General features: G+C 47.6%; 1 protein-coding gene across 7 annotated transcripts in view; it reads right to left on the reverse strand.

Moving 5' to 3' along the window:
- The window catches only part of NOX4 (NADPH oxidase 4), a 298,783-nt gene extending 279,785 nt beyond the window's left edge, over window positions 1–18,998 (reverse strand). For 2 of the 7 annotated variants that reach the window (XM_056561416.1, XM_056561413.1), the window contains exon 1: window positions 18,937–18,998. The gene's annotated coding sequence lies outside the window, so the exon portion shown is untranslated. The remainder of the gene's footprint in view (window positions 1–18,936) is intronic. The other 5 variants (XM_056561415.1, XM_056561417.1, XM_056561409.1 and 2 more) reach the window with 5 other exon arrangements.
- Between the last annotated feature and the right edge of the window lie 365 nt (window positions 18,999–19,363).

A 19,363-nucleotide genomic window follows, 5' to 3' on the forward strand; every position in this document is an offset into this window, starting at 1 on the left:
AATCCCCGCCATCTCCATGGCTAGACGAACCCACCGAGCCAATGTAGCCGAGGAGACCGGGAGATGAGGTTGGACATAAGAGATGAGTAATTGAGTATGACTAGTAGATCGGAGAGGTGCTGTTCACGTCTCATACTCCTGAAGACATCGAACCACACATAGTTTGGGATGAGCCTGAACAAACGGATAAAAGACGGATTGAAGACCCGTCTTAGTCCTGCGGACAACTGAAAACTGAACACCTCCAGGCGAGAATTGACGCCGAGAGACATCTAAAGCTCGAACATCCGATACCCTTTTGATAGAGACCAGACATAAGAGAACGGTCAGTTTTACTGAAAGAAGCTTCAAAGAAAGATCCTTGTTATCTTCCCATGAAGAAAACATATCTAGCACGCGGGAAACATCCCACGTAGCTTGATATTTAGGGCGAGGAGGACGCTTAAATTTGATTCCCCGTAAGAGTCTGCAAACTAAAGGATGTTTGCCCACCGGTAAGGAATCCACCGGATAGTGGTATGCAGAAATAGCTGATCTATAAACATTTACAGAACTATAAGATTTGCCTGAATCGAATGCGTCGGCTAGGTAGTTGACTACCGCCTGCACAGGTGCCTGAACGGGACTAATCTCCCGTTGATCACACCAACCCACCCAGAGTCCCCATGCAGATCGATACGCCGATCTAGTCCCTGGGGCCCAGGCCAGGGCGAGGAGATTTCTAGCTGATTCAGAAAGATCATTACCTGATGTCGGCACCCCGAAACCAACCAAGCAAGGAGAGGTAGGCTGCCGTCCAGAACTAGAGGGTAAAGACCCTTGTTCGGAATCGAGAGTAGATGAGGCAGAGGGGGTAACAACCTGGGGAAATCTATCGTCATCCCCAACAGAAGGGGGAACCACGGCTGAGTCGGCCACCATGGGGTGATCAATGCTACCGTTGCTTTCTGAGACAGGATCTGGAGAAGAACCTTGGTGATCATCGGAAAGGGGGGAAATGCATAATGCGTCCCTTCCACCACCGTTGGTAGAAAGCGTCCACAGCTGACGCCTCTGGATCCGGCCTCCAACTGTAAAACCGAGGTAATTGTCGATTGAGTCGCGAGGCAAAAAGATCCATATAGAATGGACCCCAAAGATCCTGAAGTGACAGGAAGACTGACCGGTCCAGCGTCCAGTCGCTGGAGTCGATCAAGTAACGGGAATTCCAGTCTGCCACGGAATTGGAGACTCCTGGAATATATTCCGCAATAGGAATAAGGTCGCGAGACAGACAAAAATGCCAGAAGTCGGACGCTATGTCCGCTAACACCCTGGACCTCGAGCCCCCAAGGCGGTTGATGTATTGAACCGCTGCTATGTTGTCCATGCGTAAAAGTACGCAACAATTGGACCTCTGTGATAGAAAGCTCTTGACCGCAAAGAATGCTGCCAAAAGTTCTAGAGCATTGATGTGGAGAAGAGATTCCTCTTCTGACCAAATCCCGCCTGTTGTGTCCTGACCACAGCGGGCTCCCCAGCCTTGCCGACTCGCGTCGGATTCTATGATCACGTCTGGACAAGAGTTGAAAATGGTCTTGCCATTCCACTCCACAGCGTGACAGAGCCACCAACGTAGCTCCTCGACCGACTCCGGACAAAGAGTCACTTCGTCTGCATAACGTAAGCCTTGTCGAAGATGAAGGGTCTTGAGGCGCTGTAGTGCCCGATAATGCAGCGGGGCCGGAAAGATCGCCTGAATGGAAGCCGCCAACAAGCCGACCATGCGAGCGATCACTCTCAAGGATACTTGACCCTTGCGTAGGATTGCTCTGATTTCTTTGCGAATGAGGGCCAGTTTTGTTTTGGGTAAACAAAGGACAGCTCTTCTGGTGTCCACCAAAAATCCCAAAAACTCCATCTCTCGTGTTGGGGACAGAACCGATTTTTTGAGGTTTATGAGAAAACCTAGTTCTTCTAACAGAGATACCGTCCAATGACAGTGTAATCTGGCCAGTTCTCTGGAGCCGGCCATGATGAGCAGGTCGTCCAGATAAATTATCAGACGTACCCCTCTGCTCCGGAGAGCTGCCACAACGGGTTTCATCAACTTTGTGAAACACCAAGGGGCGGACGACAGGCCAAATGGAAGGCAAGTGAACTGCCACAGGCGATCGCCCCACCAAAACCTTAGTAATGGTTGTGAGGTCAGATGCATAGGGACTGTGAGGTAAGCATCTTTCAGATCTATTTTCACTAGCCAGTCTCCTATGCATAGAAGGTCGCGTAACAGATGGATGCCCTCCATCTTGAAGTGACGGTAAGTCACATGTTGGTTTAAGTTCCTCAAGTTTATTACGGGGCGGTACCCGCCATCCTTCTTCTTGACTAAGAAGAGGTTGCTTATGAACCCCGGTGACAAGGGGTCTACTTCCCGTACCGCTTGTTTGTCTAGGAGCTCCTGAAGCTCCTCGTCTATAAGGGATATGTTTATGTCCGAGAAATGAATAGGTTGGTGTGTAAACCTCATGTCTGGCAGGGACTGGAGTTCTATTTGGTAACCTGCCACTGTGTTCAGTATCCACGCATCTGCCGTAATCATGGACCAGACGTGGATAAAATGTTTCAGCCTGCCCCCCCCATAGGTGTGTGGTGTCACGATGCCGGCTGGCAGGTAGTGGATCCTCTGTGCCAGAGAGGGATTGGCGTGGACCGTGCTAGTGGATCGGTTCTAAGTCACTACTGGTTTTCACCAGAGCCCGCCGCAAAGCGGGATGGTCTTGCTGCGGCGGTAGTGACCAGGTCGTATCCACTAGCAACGGCTCAACCTCTCTGGCTGCTGAAGATAGGCGCGGTACAAGGGAGTAGACAGAAGCAAGGTCGGACGTAGCAGAAGGTCGGGGCAGGCAGCAAGGATCGTAGTCAGGGGCAACGGCAGGAGGTCTGGAACACAGGCTAGGAACATACAAGGAAACGCTTTCACTGGCACGATGGCAACAAGATCCGGCAAGGGAGTGCAGGGGAAGTGAGGTGATATAGGGAAGTGCACAGGTGAACATACTAATTGGAACCACTGCGCCAATCAGCGGCGCAGTGGCCCTTTAAATCGCAAAGACCCGGCGCGCGCGCGCCCTAGGGAGCGGGGCCGCGCGCGCCGGGACAGGACCGACGGAGAGCGAGTCAGGTACGGGAGCCGGGGTGCGCATCGCGAGCGGGCGCTACCCGCATCGCGAATCGCATCCCGGCTGGAGGCGGTATCGCAGCGCCCCGGGTCAGTGGATCTGACCGGAGCGCTGCAGTGAGGAGAGTGTAGCGAGCGCTCCGGGGAGGAGCGGGGACCCGGAGCGCTCGGCGTAACAGTACCCCCCCCCTTGGGTCTCCCCCTCTTCTTAGAGCCTGAGAACCTGAGGAGCAGACTTTTGTCTAGGATGTTGTCCTCAGGTTCCCAGGATCTCTCTTCTGGACCACAACCCTCCCAATCAACTAAAAAAAAGGTTTTCCCTCTGACCTTTTTTGATGCGAGAATCTCTTTGACGGAGAAGATGTCCGAGGAGCCGGAAACAGGAGTGGGGGGAACAGATTTGGGAGAGAAACGGTTGATGATAAGTGGTTTAAGAAGAGAAACGTGAAAGGCATTAGGAATACGAAGAGAAGGAGGAAGAAGAAGTTTGTAAGAGACAGGATTAATCTGGCACAAAATTTTGAAAGGACCAAGATAGCGTGGTCCCAACTTGTAGCTAGGGACACGGAAGCGGACATATTTAGCGGAGAGCCATACCTTGTCTCCAGGGGAAAAAATGGGAGGAGCTCTTCTTTTCTTATCCGCGAACTTCTTCATGCGTGATGAAGCCTGTAAGAGAGAATTTTGGGTCTCTCTCCATATGATGGAAAGATCACGAGAAATTTCATCCACAGCGGGCAGACCAGAGGGCAAGGGGGTAGGGAGGGGGGGAAGAGGGTGACGGCCGTACACCACGAAAAATGGGGATTTGGAGGAAGATTCAGAGACTCTGAAGTTATACGAGAATTCGGCCCATGGTAGAAGATCTGCCCAATCATCCTGGCGGGAGGAAACAAAATGTCGTAAATAATCACCCAAGACCTGGTTAACTCTTTCTACTTGTCCATTGGATTGAGGATGATATGCAGAAGAAAAATTTAATTTAATCTTGAGTTGTTTACAGAGAGCCCTCCAGAATTTAGACACGAATTGGACGCCTCTATCCGAGACGATCTGCGTAGGCAACCCGTGAAGACGAAAAATGTGTACAAAAAATTGTTTAGCCAACTGAGGCGCTGAAGGAAGACCAGGAAGAGGGATGAAATGTGCCATTTTGGAGAATCGATCAACGACCACCCAAATAACAGTGTTGCCACGGGATGGGGGTAAGTCAGTAATAAAATCCATACCAATCAGAGACCAAGGCTGTTCGGGGACAGGCAGAGGATGAAGAAAACCAGCGGGCTTCTGGCGAGGAGTCTTATCCCGGGCACAGATAGTGCAGGCACGCACAAAGTCCACAACATCCGTCTCCAGAGTCGGCCACCAATAGAAGCGAGAGATGAGTTGCACAGATTTCTTGATGCCTGCATGACCTGCGAGATGGGAGGAGTGACCCCATTTGAGGATTCCGAGGCGTTGGCGTGGAGAAACGAAGGTCTTTCCTGGAGGAGTTTGCCTGATGGAGGCTGGAGAAGTGGAAATCAGGCAGTCAGGAGGAATGATGTGTTGCGGAGAGAGTTCAACTTCAGAAGCATCCGAGGAACGAGAGAGAGCATCGGCCCTAATGTTCTTATCGGCAGGCCGAAAGTGAATTTCAAAATTAAATCGGGCAAAGAATAGGGACCACCTGGCCTGGCGAGGATTCAGCCGTTGGGCAGACTGGAGGTAGGAGAGGTTCTTGTGGTCGGTGTAAATAATAACTGGAAATCTTGATCCCTCCAGCAGATGCCTCCATTCCTCAAGTGCTAATTTAATGGCTAGAAGCTCTCGATCCCCGATGGAGTAGTTCCTCTCCGCCGGAGAGAAGGTCCTAGAAAAAAAACCACAAGTAACAGCATGCCCGGAAGAATTCTTTTGTAGAAGGACAGCTCCAGCTCCCACTGAGGAGGCATCAACCTCCAATAGGAAGGGTTTAGATGGGTCAGGTCTGGAGAGCACAGGAGCCGAAGAAAAGGCAGACTTGAGCCGTTTAAAGGCGTCTTCCGCTTGAGGAGGCCAAGACTTGGGATCGGCATTTTTTTTGGTTAAAGCCACGATAGGAGCCACAACGGTAGAAAAATGTGGAATAAATTGCCTGTAATAATTGGCGAACCCCAAAAAACGTTGGATAGCACGGAGTCCGGAGGGGCGTGGCCAATCTAAAACGGCAGAGAGTTTGTCTGGATCCATTTGTAGTCCCTGGCCAGAGACCAAGTATCCTAGGAAAGGAAGAGATTGGCATTCAAACAGACATTTCTCTATTTTGGCATAGAGTTGATTATCACGAAGTCTCTGAAGAACCATACGGACATGCTGGCGGTGTTCTTCTAGATTGGCAGAAAAAATCAGGATATCGTCCAGATATACAACAACACAGGAGTATAAGAGATCACGAAAAATTTCATTAACAAAGTCTTGGAAGACGGCAGGGGCGTTGCACAGGCCAAAGGGCATGACCAGATACTCAAAGTGTCCATCTCTGGTGTTAAATGCCGTTTTCCATTCATCCCCCTCTCTGATGCGGATGAGATTATAAGCACCTCTTAAGTCCAGTTTGGTAAAGATGTGGGCACCTTGGAGGCGATCAAAGAGTTCAGAGATGAGGGGTAGGGGGTAGCGGTTCTTAACCGTGATTTTATTAAGACCGCGGTAGTCAATGCAAGGACGTAGAGAGCCATCTTTTTTGGACACAAAGAAAAATCCGGCTCCGGCAGGAGAGGAAGATTTACGGATAAAGCCCTTTTTTAAATTTTCCTGGACGTATTCAGACATGGCAAGAGTCTCTGGGGCGGACAGAGGATAAATTCTGCCCCGGGGTGGAGTAGTGCCCGGGAGGAGGTCGATAGGACAATCATAAGGCCTGTGAGGAGGTAGAGTCTCAGCTTGTTTTTTGCAAAAAACATCCGCAAAGTCCATATAGGCCTTAGGGAGACCGGTTACAGGAGGAACCACAGAGTCACGGCAAGGGTTACTGGGAACCGGTTTTAGGCAGTCCTTGGAACAAGAGGGCCCCCAACTCTTGATCTCCCCAGTGGACCAATCCAGGGTTGGGGAATGAAGTTGAAGCCAGGGAAGTCCAAGGAGAATTTCAGAAGTGCAATTGGGGAGGACCAAAAGTTCAATCCTCTCGTGATGAGGTCCGATGCACATTAGAAGGGGCTCCGTGCGAAAACGTATGGTACAGTCCAATCTTTCATTGTTTACACAATTGATGTAGAGGGGTCTGGCGAGACTGGTCACCGGGATGTTGAACCTGCTGACGAGAGAGGCCAAAATAAAATTTCCTGCAGATCCGGAGTCCAAGAAGGCCACAGCAGAGAAGGAGAAGGCAGAGGCAGACATCCGCACAGGCACAGTAAGACGTGGAGAAGCAGAGTAGACATCAAGGACTGTCTCACCTTTGTGCGGAGTCAGCGTACGTCTTTCCAGGCGGGGAGGACGGATAGGACAATCCTTCAGGAAGTGTTCGGTACTAGCACAGTACAGGCAGAGATTCTCCATGCGGCGTCGTGTCCTCTCTTGAGGTGTCAGGCGAGACCGGTCGACCTGCATAGCCTCCACGGCGGGAGGCACAGGAACAGATTGCAGGGGACCAGAGGAGAGAGGAGCCGGGGAGAAGAAACGCCTCGTGCGAACAGAGTCCATATCCTGGCGGAGCTCCTGACGCCTTTCGGAAAAACGCATGTCAATGCGAGTGGCTAGGTGAATGAGTTCATGTAGATTAGCAGGGATTTCTCGTGCGGCCAGAACATCTTTAATGTTGCTGGATAGGCCTTTTTTAAAGGTCGCGCAGAGGGCCTCATTATTCCAGGATAATTCTGAAGCAAGAGTACGGAATTGTACGGCATACTCGCCAACGGAAGAATTACCCTGGACCAGGTTCAACAGGGCAGTCTCAGCAGAAGAGGCTCGGGCAGGTTCCTCAAAGACACTTCGAATTTCCGAGAAGAAGGAGTGTACAGAGGCAGTGACGGGGTCATTGCGGTCCCAGAGCGGTGTGGCCCAAGACAGGGCTTTTCCAGACAGAAGGCTGACTACGAAAGCCACCTTAGACCTTTCAGTGGGAAACTGATCCGACATCATCTCCAGGTGCAGGGAACATTGGGAAAGAAAGCCACGGCAAAACTTAGAGTCCCCATCAAATTTATCCGGCAAGGATAGTCGTAGACCAGAAGCGGCCACTCGCTGCGGAGGAGGTGCAGGAGCTGGCGGAGGAGATGATTGCTGAAGCTGTGGTAGTAACTACTGAAGCATAACGGTTAGTTGAGACAGCTGTTGGCCTTGTTGCGCTATCTGTTGCGACTGCTGGGTGACCACCGTGGTGAGGTCAGCGACAACTGGCAGAGGAACTTCAGCGGGATCCATGGCCGGATCTACTGTCACGATGCCGGCTGGCAGGTAGTGGATCCTCTGTGCCAGAGAGGGATTGGCGTGGACCGTGCTAGTGGATCGGTTCTAAGTCACTACTGGTTTTCACCAGAGCCCGCCGCAAAGCGGGATGGTCTTGCTGCGGCGGTAGTGACCAGGTCGTATCCACTAGCAACGGCTCAACCTCTCTGGCTGCTGAAGATAGGCGCGGTACAAGGGAGTAGACAGAAGCAAGGTCGGACGTAGCAGAAGGTCGGGGCAGGCAGCAAGGATCGTAGTCAGGGGCAACGGCAGGAGGTCTGGAACACAGGCTAGGAACATACAAGGAAACGCTTTCACTGGCACGATGGCAACAAGATCCGGCAAGGGAGTGCAGGGGAAGTGAGGTGATATAGGGAAGTGCACAGGTGAACATACTAATTGGAACCACTGCGCCAATCAGCGGCGCAGTGGCCCTTTAAATCGCAAAGACCCGGCGCGCGCGCGCCCTAGGGAGCGGGGCCGCGCGCGCCGGGACAGGACCGACGGAGAGCGAGTCAGGTACGGGAGCCGGGGTGCGCATCGCGAGCGGGCGCTACCCGCATCGCGAATCGCATCCCGGCTGGAGGCGGTATCGCAGCGCCCCGGGTCAGTGGATCTGACCGGAGCGCTGCAGTGAGGAGAGTGTAGCGAGCGCTCCGGGGAGGAGCGGGGACCCGGAGCGCTCGGCGTAACATGTGGAAGATGTGGAGAATCTGTACTCACCAGATGATGGTCTGGAACGAGGGTAGCCTCTACCGCCCCGTCCTCTCCAGGGTCGACCTCGGGGTGGAAAGAAAGGTGCAGGTTGTGCCATCGGCATGGTATATTGTTGTGGAGGTGGCACATAGGGCTCAGCGGGAGGTCTAGCATAGGGTCTATAATAGTTGCCTCGGCCGGCAGACGACCTCTTCCTCTGCCGGCCTTGTTAAAAACCTTGCCACTGGATTTTTTAAGCGAATTTTGCGCTTTGTCCAGTCCTGTAAATAGGCCTACAAATTTATTAATATTCTTGAGAAGGTCCTCCCCAAAAAGAAGGCCTTCTGCCGATGGGCCGGGTTCATTTTCCGCCAAATGTGAAAGCTGGGGTTCCAGCTTCATGAGGATGGATCTCCTGCGTTCAATGGAACAGATGGTGTTCGCCGTTCCCAACATGCACATTGCACGTTGCGCCCATCCTCTGAGTTGCGTGATATCCACAGGGTCACCAGAGGAAGCTGCTTGCTCTGAAAGATTAAGGATTTTTGTTAGTGGGCCCGTATATACTCGAGTATAAGCCGACCCGAGTATAAGCCGAGACCCCTAATTTCAATCCAAAATCCCAGGAAAAGTTATTGACTCGAGTATAAGCCTAGGGTGGGAAATACATCATCCCCCCTGTCATCATCCAGACCCGTCATTAACATCCTCATCATCATCACCGCCTGTCATCATCCAGACCCTCATCATCATCACCTGTCCTCATCCCCTTGTCATCACCCCACACATCCCCCCTTCATCATCCCCTTGTCATCATCCCCACCCCCCTTCATCATCCCCTTGTCATCATCCCCACCCCCCTTCATCATCCCCTTGTCATCATCCCCACCCCCCTACATCATCCCCTTGTAATCATCCCACACCCCCCCCTTCATCATCCCCTTGTCATCATCCCCACCCCCCTTCATCATCCCACACCCCCCTTCATCATCCTCTTTTCATCATCCCACACCCCCCCTTCATCATCCTCTTCTCATCATCCGCCCTCAGTGGTCTTCAACCTGCGGACCTCCAGAGGTTTCAAAACTACAACTCCCAGCAAGCCAGGGCAGCCATCGGCTGTCCGGGCTTGCTGGGAGTTGTAGTTTTGAAACCTCCGGAGGTCCGCAGGTTGAAGACCACTGCGGCCTTCAACATCATCCAGCCCCCTCTCACCCCCCTTTAGTTCTGAGTACTCACCTCCGCTCGGCGCTGGTCCGGTCCTGCAGGACTGTCCGGTGAGGAGGTGGTCCGGTTAGATAGTGGTTCCGGGCTGCTATCTTCACCGGGGGCGCCTCTTCTCCGCGCTTCCGGCCCGGAATAGAGGCGTTACCTTGACAATGACGCAGAAGTACGTTGGCAATGAACGTACCTCTGCGTCGTTGTCAAGGCAACGTGACTATTCTGGAGCCGGGCCCGAAGCGCTTAGAAGAGGCCTCCCCGGTGAAGATAGCAGCCCGGAACCACTATCCCACCGGACCACCTCCTCTCCGGACAGTCCTGCAGCACCGGACCAGCGCCGAACGGAGGTGAGTACTGTACAGAACTAAAGGGGGTGAGAGGGGGCTGGATGATGTCGAAGGCCGCAGTGGTTTTCAACCTGTGGACCTCCGGAGGTTTCAAAACTACAACTCCCAGCAAGCCCGGACAGCCGATGGCTGCCCGGGCTTGCTGGGAGTTGTAGTTTTGAAACCTCTGGAGGTCCGCAGGTTGAAGACCACTGCGGGTGGGGGAGTTCACTCGAGTATAAGCCGAGGGGGGTGTTTTCAGCACGAAAAATCGTGCTGAAAAACTCGGCTTATACTCGAGTATATACGGTCCAAAATCCTGTCTTGGATGGCCTTGAACGACCTTTCAATGCCCTTTTTTGAGTATTTTCCGGATTTTGTTAAGTACTTCATAAGGACAGGATCTATTTCCGGAGTTATGGCCACTTTCTTGGAGAGGAAAGGCCGTGGGCATTCTGCCCTCAGTTTATTACGGTTGACCCGATCAAGGGTTCGCCGGGTCCAGTATTCTATATATGCAGCCACCTGGGGCAAGGGGGCCCAATCCCCTGAGCGGGGGTGTATGATGGCCTCTGGATGGAAAAAGGGTTGCCCCAAAGTATCCAGGATAGTCTCTCCTGGGACACCCGGATCGGTGGATGGGAAATCCGCCTGTAAACCCGCCTCATTTTCAGACCCAGAATCTGTGCCTTCTGGTTCACCAGATTCTTCCTCCGCCGAGTCCTCCTCCGACGTATCGAAGGAGTTAGGCTTGGAACGCCTGACGGACTTATGCCTCTTAGTACACTCCCCGAGGCCCGGGGGTCGAATGGGGTCGTTTGTCATTGCGGGGTGACAGGTCATGGTGGGCTCTGTCTGTTGCATATATGTTTCTTCCCCTGCCGGGGAGTCGTATGCGACAGTATGTTTGCGCTTATAAAGCGCTTTGCCTTTCTTGGCAGAGTCAGCAGTAACTGGCATATGAGATACCGATGGTGCAGCAACTGTCGCCAGAGCTGCCTTAACTGATTTATTAATAAGCTCTTGTATTTGTGCTGCAGATAGGGGAGCTTCTGAGAGCATATCCTGCCCCAAGCCTGACTGGGAAGATTCTCCGGCCATTATAGATTAGAATAATAAGTAACACTATTCAGGCTGTGACCTCTTATGTCAGAGAGAATGATCTATATAAATTTATCAGAGAGCCCAGTCTCCTACCAGACAAGCTAACAAGCTGACAGGTAAGGTACAATGGGTTAATATATATAGCGATACCTGAGGCTCTATCTAATACCAAACAGTGACTGCTCCGATGCTAAACCCTCCACCGCTCGCCACGGAATGGCGAGAGGGGAAGGAGGGGTTGTTAGTATACAGCGCTCGGGGCCGTAATCACATGCGATTACGGCCGCGAGTGCCGCAATTGGCCAGACGCGAGGTAAGCCGCGCTATGATTGGCTGCAAGGAGGAGCGGCAGGCCGCCTCTGGGACTATGCGACTCCGCCCCTAAAGGTTCCCGCGCGTGGTTTAGCAGCGAGAAGAAGGGGAAGGAGAAGAAAGCCACAGGGGACCTAAGATGGCGTCTGTGAGTAAAACAGGGATGGGAAAATCTGTGGAAATAGAGAACGAAGCCCCTTACCCTTCCGACCGCAACCAGGGGTCTGCGGTCTATAAAGGACTCGTCACAGGACTAAATAAAAGAAAAATATAAGAAATCTAGACAGAGAAAATATATACATATACAGTTACAGAAAATAGAAATATTCAGATAAATCTGAAGCTACAGTAAATATAGAGTAGAGAATGATAAAACGAAATATACAATAAAAGGTATCCAAAGGATATTAAAACAACATGAATCACTTAACTGATGTCTGCCATGAGCAGAAAGAAAGAGGAGGAGATGTCCCAGACAGCCCTTTATATAGGAGCCAGTCGAGCTAGGAAGGGTGAAGAGAGTCCAAAGGGCTGCTGGGAGTTGTAGTTTTGAAGATTTTTTCTTTAATTTACGTTTAAAATTGTATAAAAAATTCTGCTATGGGCATTAAAGAAGAAAGATTAATGCAAGATATGAGCCTCCTGTCTGATATATAACTCAGGATCAGTACAGGATAAGTAATGTAATGTATGTACACAGTGACCCCACCAGCAGAATAGTGAGTACAGCTCTGGAGTATAATACAGGATATAACTCAAGATCAGTACAGGATAAGTAATATAATGTATGTACACAGTGACCTCACCAGCAGAATAGTGAGTACAGCTCTGGACTGGAGTATAATACAGGATATAACTCCGGATCAGTACAGGATAAGTAATGTAATGTATGTACACAATGACCTCACCAGCAGAATAGTGAGTACAGCTGTGGAGTATAATACAGGATATAACTCAGGATCAGTACAGAATAAGTAATGTAATGTATGTACACAGTGACCTCACCAGCAGAATAATGAGTACAGCTCTGGAGTATTACAGGATATAACTCAGGATCAGTACAGGATAAGTAATGTAATGTATGTACACAGTGACCTCACCAGCAGAATAGTGAGTACAGCTCTGGAGTATTACAGGATATAACTCAGGATCCTGTCAAGCTAAGGGTTAAACTTGGTGAATCAAACCTTACTGACAAGAAAAGTGCTGCCAGGAAAGGGATGAATTCACCTCATAGCCACAACTACTTAGTGATCCCCTCCATACAGAAAGAAAGATAAGAAACCTGACTGTGATACTTCCTCAGCGGTGGGCTCTGTCGGCTTTTCAGTGCTGACAAGGGAGAAGATGAATGGCCTCTCTCCCTCACTCTGCTCGGCAGACAACTTGCTAGCAATGGCAGCAGGTTCTTGAGTAATCAGGCAGGCAGAGGAGCTGCCCAGCAACAAGGCCCCTTTATCAACACACAGCATCGCAGACTGGGAAAGGCCCAGAGGAGGCGCACTAGCAGTGGTGAGGTGTTTACTTCTCTCTCCTCTAGTGTGGGAGGGTAGAGGACGCAGGAGACATGCCTGCGCGCAGTGAGTCTCCGACACCAGTGCCGGTGTGAGGTGAGATTTCCGAACCCATCTGCATGGGTTTGGAAATCTCACCTCACACCGGCCTGCTCACAGTGATGCAACCAGCCCTTATGGCCGCATCACCCTACCATGCATAACTTTTACAAGTGAATGTCAGCAGCCCCCCACATGCCATGAGTGTGGCACGAGTGCCCTGGGTTGCCGACCCCTGACTCAGTTTATTTTAAATTGGGGGGGCACAATGGGGGGCACGGCCTGATCTAGGGGGGGCCATGCCCCCTCTGCCCCCCCCCCCCTAGTGACGCCACTGCATGCGGGCGGGTCCCGCAATGCGAACTGCGGCACTGCCGGCAGTGGAGGGCAGACCCTAACATAAACTTTACCACAATGATTGTTATAAATAGTGAATAATGATAGAGAATATTAATACATCTTAGTAATTCAATTTCTTGTATAAAAGAGATATTAGTTTTCTAAGATTACAAGGGTCCAAATTATATCCCTTAAAATAAAATAAATATATCCCATAAAATAAAATAAAAATAAATCCGTTTCCGGTTAAGGGATATAATTTGGACCCTTGTAATCATAGAACTAATATCTCTTTTATACAAGAAATGTAATTACTAAGATGCATTAATATCTATCATTATTCACTATTTATAACAATCATTATGGTAAAGTTTACTTCATAGCCTTTGAGGAGGACTGTTTGTTGCATTTTTTATAATAAATAAATTGAGCCCACCCTGGGCACAATGGGGGGGAGACTTTTGAAAATTTGTCCAGAGGAAAAGTTGCTGAGTTGCCCATAGCAACCAATCAGATCGCTTCTTTCATTTTTCAGAGGCCTTTTTAAAAATGAAAGAAGCGATCTGATTGGTTGCCATGGGCAACTCAGCAACTTTTCCTCTAGACAGGTTTTTAAAAATCTCCTCCTATAAGTATATTCTTCGGAAACTCCCTTGTACCCACTGGTCCCGCTCCCGCATCATGCTCGGTGGGTCCTGACTGCTATCAGCAGCCAGGACCTACGGTTAATGCCGCAAATGTGAATAAGCCCCTCCCCTAATGAAAGTTTGAATTCCCCCCCATTTCCCATTTTTAAAATAAAATATTGTAATAAAAATAAACATAGTCATATGTGGTGTCTTACGAAGCGCCAGGAGGCGTGATACGGTCCGTGGCCCAGTTGCCCGAACTGAGAGGACAGGCAGTGCAGTGTAACATGTTCTGTACCAGAACACCACAAAACTACCACAAGAGGACATAACTTTATATTAGAAGAGCAATGGTTTCTGCAGTAATATGAGGAAGTATTACTTTACTGAGAGAGTAGTGGATGCATGGAATAGCCTTCCTGCAGAAGTGGGAGCTGCAAATACAGTGAAGGGGTTTAAGCAGTTAAAGGATAGGTATAAGGCTATCCTTCATATAAGATAGGGACAGGTATAAGGTTATCATTCATATAAGATAAAGATAGGCATAAGTCTATCCTTCATATAAGATAGGGACAGGCATAAGGTTATCCTTCATATAAGATAGGGATAGGCATAAGGCTATCCTTCATATAAGATAGGGGTAGCCATAAGGCTATTCTTCATATAAAATAGGCATAAGGCTATCCTTCATATAAGATAGGGATAGGCATAAGGCTATCCTTCATATAAGATAGGGGTAGGCATAAGGCTATCCTTCATATAAGACAGAGATAGGGATAAGGCTATCCTTCATATATAAGATAGGGGTAGGCACAAGGCTATCCTTCATATAAGATAGAGATGGGCATAAGGCTATTCTTCATATAAGATAGAGATAGGCATAAGGCTATTCTTCATATAAGATAGAGATAGGCACAAGGTTATCCTCCATATAAGATAGTTATAGGTATAAGGCTATCCTTCATATAAGATAGTGATAGGTATAAGGCTATCCTTCATGTAAGATAGGGATAGGTATAAGGCTATCCTTCATATTAGATAGAGATATGCATAAGTCTATCCTTCATATAAGATAGAGATAGGTATAAGGTTATCATTCATATAAGATAAAGATAGGCATAAGTCTATCCTTCATATAAGATAGGGATAGGTATAATGATATCCTTCATATAAGATAGTGATAGGCATAAGGCTATCCTTCATATAAGATAGGGATAGGTATAATGATATCCTTCATATAAGATAGTGATAGGCATAAGGCTATCCTTCATATAAGATAGGGATAGGTATAAGGCTATCCTTCATGTAAGATAGGGATAGGTATAAGGCTATCCTTCATATTAGATAGAGATATGCATAAGTCTATCCTTCATATAAGATAGAGATAGGTATAAGGCTATCCTTCAAAAAAGATAGGGATAGGTATAAGGCTATCCTTCATATAAGATAGGGATAGGCATAAGGCTATCCTTTATATAAGATAGGGATAGGCATAAGGCTATCCTTCATATAAGATAGAGATAGGCATAAGTCTATCCTTCATATAAGATATAGGTATAAGACTATCCTCCATATAATATAGGGATAAGCATAAGGCTATCCTTCATATAAGATAGGGATAGGCATAAGGCTATCCTTCATATAATATAGGGATAGGGATAAGGCTATCCTTCATATAAGATAGGGCCAGGGACTATTCATGGTATTCAGGATATTGGGCAGACTAGATGGGCCCAATGGTTCTTATCTGCCGATACATTCTATTCTATATTCTATCTAAGGTCTGAATTTATTTCGGGGTGTGAATAAATGCCTGTAAGCACTTTTGTCATTCAAAGGAATCCGGTAGGAGGCTGAGAGGGCAGGGCCTATGTAAATGAATGGGCGCCACTTATCCCATCACTCCTTCTAATCTCGGGGGCCGCAGATTGCTGTAATTATAGTCAAATGCACAAAAGTTTTTATGTTTAGTTTATCTTTCTTGTCAATGTGGTTTTACTTCGAAGATGAGAATTATGTGTTATTATTAAGCGGTGGCCTCTGTTACCATGGCTACCGGAATAAAATAGGGAAATGATTGCACCAAAGATATATTCTATTCCTTATTAGAAAAAAAATACATTTGTTCTATACTTTGGGATATTCGTATATTGTGAGTAACATGATGGAAGCGGTCATAGAAATACTATTAACGTGTCCATAAATTAGGCGTCAGGAGTGAAGCGCCTTCCATCACGAACATACGGATCGGAACGCTGATGAATCAACTTGGCGCTAAGTGTTGGTTGACAGTCATAGAGAAATAAAAGCAATTATCCTGTCATCCACTTAGCGAGATGGTTGGGGCTGAAGGCGTATGGAGCGTATCAATGGGCATCGCTGGTAAAGAGGGACATGTTTATTTTCCATCAGCGTATAAGTGCCGACTATTATGTGAAATGTTTGGATAAGAAGCTTTTCTGAAATGAAAAAACAATCCCACCTGTTCTCCCTTTACCACATAAACATTAAAGGCTCAAAACACTTACTACAAAATATTTAAAGGGGTACTCCGCTGCCCTGCTTCGGAAACTCCGCTGCCCTGCTTCGGAAACTCCGCTCCCCAGTGTCCGGAAGTCTATTGTTCCGAACGCTGCGTGCGGGCTTCCGCGTCCAGGGCCGCCGCTTGTGACGTCACGCCCGCCCCCTCAACGAAAGTCTACGGGAAGGGGGTGCGACGGCCGAGGGGCGGCCCTGAACACGGAAGCCCGCACGCAGCGTTCGGAACAATAAACTTCCGGACGCTGGGGAGCGGAGCTTCCGAAGCAGGGCAGCGGAGTACCCCTTTAAAAAGAGAAAACATACCATTGAGGCCACTCGTATGAACAAAGTCCCCGGCCTGGTGGATTTCATTGTTTAGTTAAAGGGGTATTCCAGGAAAAAACTTTTTTTAGATTTATCAACTGGCTCCAGAAAGTTAAACAGATTTGTAAATTACTTCTATTAAAAAATCTTAATTCTTTCAGTACTTATGAGCTTCTAAAGTTAAGGTTGTTCTTTTCTGTCTAAGTGCTCTCTGATGACACCTGTCTTGGGAAACGCCCAGTTTAGAAGAGGTTTGCTATGGGGATTTGCTTCTAAACTTGGCGGTTCCCGAGACAGGTGTAATCAGAGAGGACTTAGACAGAAAAGAACAACCTTAACTTCAGAAGCTCATAAGTACTGAAAGGATTAAGATTTTTTAATAGAAGTCATTAACAAATCTGTTTAATTTTCTGGAGCCAGTTGATATATATAAAAAAGTTTTTTCCTGGAATACCCCTGGTAAACCGCTGACACTTCTCACAGTGGCTTCTCTTTATTCTTAAAGAATCACTCCACCATCACTAGTTTCACACTCTCACTATCACCATCGCTGTTTTATTCCAGCACAACTGCATCTATGTGTTTTATTACTGTAACTAGGTAATGTGATTACCAGTCTAACACAAAAAAAAGTTACGGTGCTTAATGCGAGTGACATCATCACCTATCAGATTCCCTCCTACTTGCTCCCAAATCCCTCCCCACCCAGATCTGTAACTGCTGCTATCTCCATGGGATCAGGATTATATAATAGTTATATACTGTACATCCCCTACAGCTCTATGTGTATACTCTGCTATGTCTATGGGATCAGGATATATAGTAATTATACACCTCCTCTCCAGCTCTATCTGTATACTACTGCTACTATCTCTATGGCATCAGGATATAAAGTAGTTATACACCTCCCCTCCAGCTCTATCTGTATACTGCTGCTGCTATCTTTATGGGATCAGATTACATAGCAGTTATACACCTCCCATCCAGCTCTATCTGTATATTGCTGTTGCTATCTCTATGGGATCACGATATATAACAGTTAGACTCCTCCCCTCCAGCTCTATCTGCATACTGCATCTATCTCTATAGGATAAGGATATATAGTAGTTACACACATTCTCTACAGCTCTACCTGTATACTGCTGCTATCTCTATAGGATAAGGGTACAGTATATAGTAGTTTTACACTTTCTCTCCAGCTCTACTTGTATACTGCTGCTACTATCTCTATGGGATCAGATTAAATAGCAGTTATACACCTCCCCTCCAGCTCTATCTGCATACTGCATCTATCTCTATAGGATAAGGATATATAGTAGTTACACACATTCTCTACAGCTCTACCTGTATACTGCTGCTATCTCTATAGGATAAGGGTACAGTATATAGTAGTTTTACACTTTCTCTCCAGCTCTACTTGTATACTGCTGCTACTATCTCTATGGGATCAGATTAAATAGCAGTTATACACCTCCCCTCCAGCTCTATCTGCATACTGCATCTATCTCTATAGGATAAGGATATATAGTAGTTACACACATTCTCTACAGCTCTACCTGTATACTGCTGCTATCTCTATAGGATAAGGGTACAGTATATAGTAGTTTTACACTTTCTCTCCAGCTCTACTTGTATACTGCTGCTGCTATCTCTATGGAATCAGATTAAATAGCAGTTATACACCTCCCCTCCAGCTCTATCTGTATACTGCTGCTGCAGATTAAATAGCAGTTATACACCTCCCCTCCAGTTCTATCTGTATACTGCTGCTGCTATCTCTATGGGATCAGGATATATAGTAGTTTTACACCTCCCCTTCAGCTCTATCTGTATACTGCTGTTGCTATCCCTTTCTCTATGGAAACCTGGACCTCAGACTGGGCTGAAGGTTCAACTTCCAACAAGACAACCTTGTAGATCAACCTGCTCAGCTCCTCCTGCTCTACAATAGGATATCTGCAGGGTGCACTACATGTGACAGGTTCCCTTTAAATGTGTCATTGATTGTAAAAGGGTTAATGATAACAGCAGGATACAGGAGCATACATGAAGAATTATACTTTATAATATCACTTATGGTAATAAGTAACTCTTCGCTTTTAATGCTCTCAATGTATTTTTATATCCTGGTCGTACAATCTCTATAAGTGTTTCTTATGGGGGTGTTTAATAGCCCTTTCATTGAATTTTTTACCTTTATACTGTTTAAGAAGCATTACAGATGAAAAAACCTCCAATTTGCAAGCATTATACAATTATTACCTTATATTGTGATAAAACACTTCCTTATTATGGGTTTACTAATAGAATATGTAATATTGTGTAAGTATTTACCCACTTACCTGAAGTAACAGAGGAAAACTTTATGGGGGAGATTTATCAAAACCTGTGCAAAAGGAAAAGTTGCCCATAGCAACCAATCAGCTCGCTTCTTTCATTTTTAAAAAGTGCCTGTGCAAAGTGAAAGAAGCGATCTGATTGGTTGCTATGGGCAACTGGGCAACTTTTCCTCTGATATATCTCCCCCTATGACTTTAACATTGTTATCTAGAAGAATTCTAGTGATAAGATTATATAAGATCAATCCAAATGATATTCCTGGAGGACCCCGAGGGAGGGTCTGATCTATTGTGGGGAACCACAGAGACCAAAAACCATTTTTGGTAAATTTTCAGGGCCTACACAGATTCCCACTATCCAGGGCAGGACCATATCAAGGTTGGTGAGGCCCCCATCCCGTTTCTGAAGCCCAGAGCCTTCCTGAACCCA

This window comes from Hyla sarda, chromosome 2 (assembly GCF_029499605.1).
Source record: "Hyla sarda isolate aHylSar1 chromosome 2, aHylSar1.hap1, whole genome shotgun sequence".
Taxonomy (NCBI): domain Eukaryota; kingdom Metazoa; phylum Chordata; class Amphibia; order Anura; family Hylidae; genus Hyla; species Hyla sarda.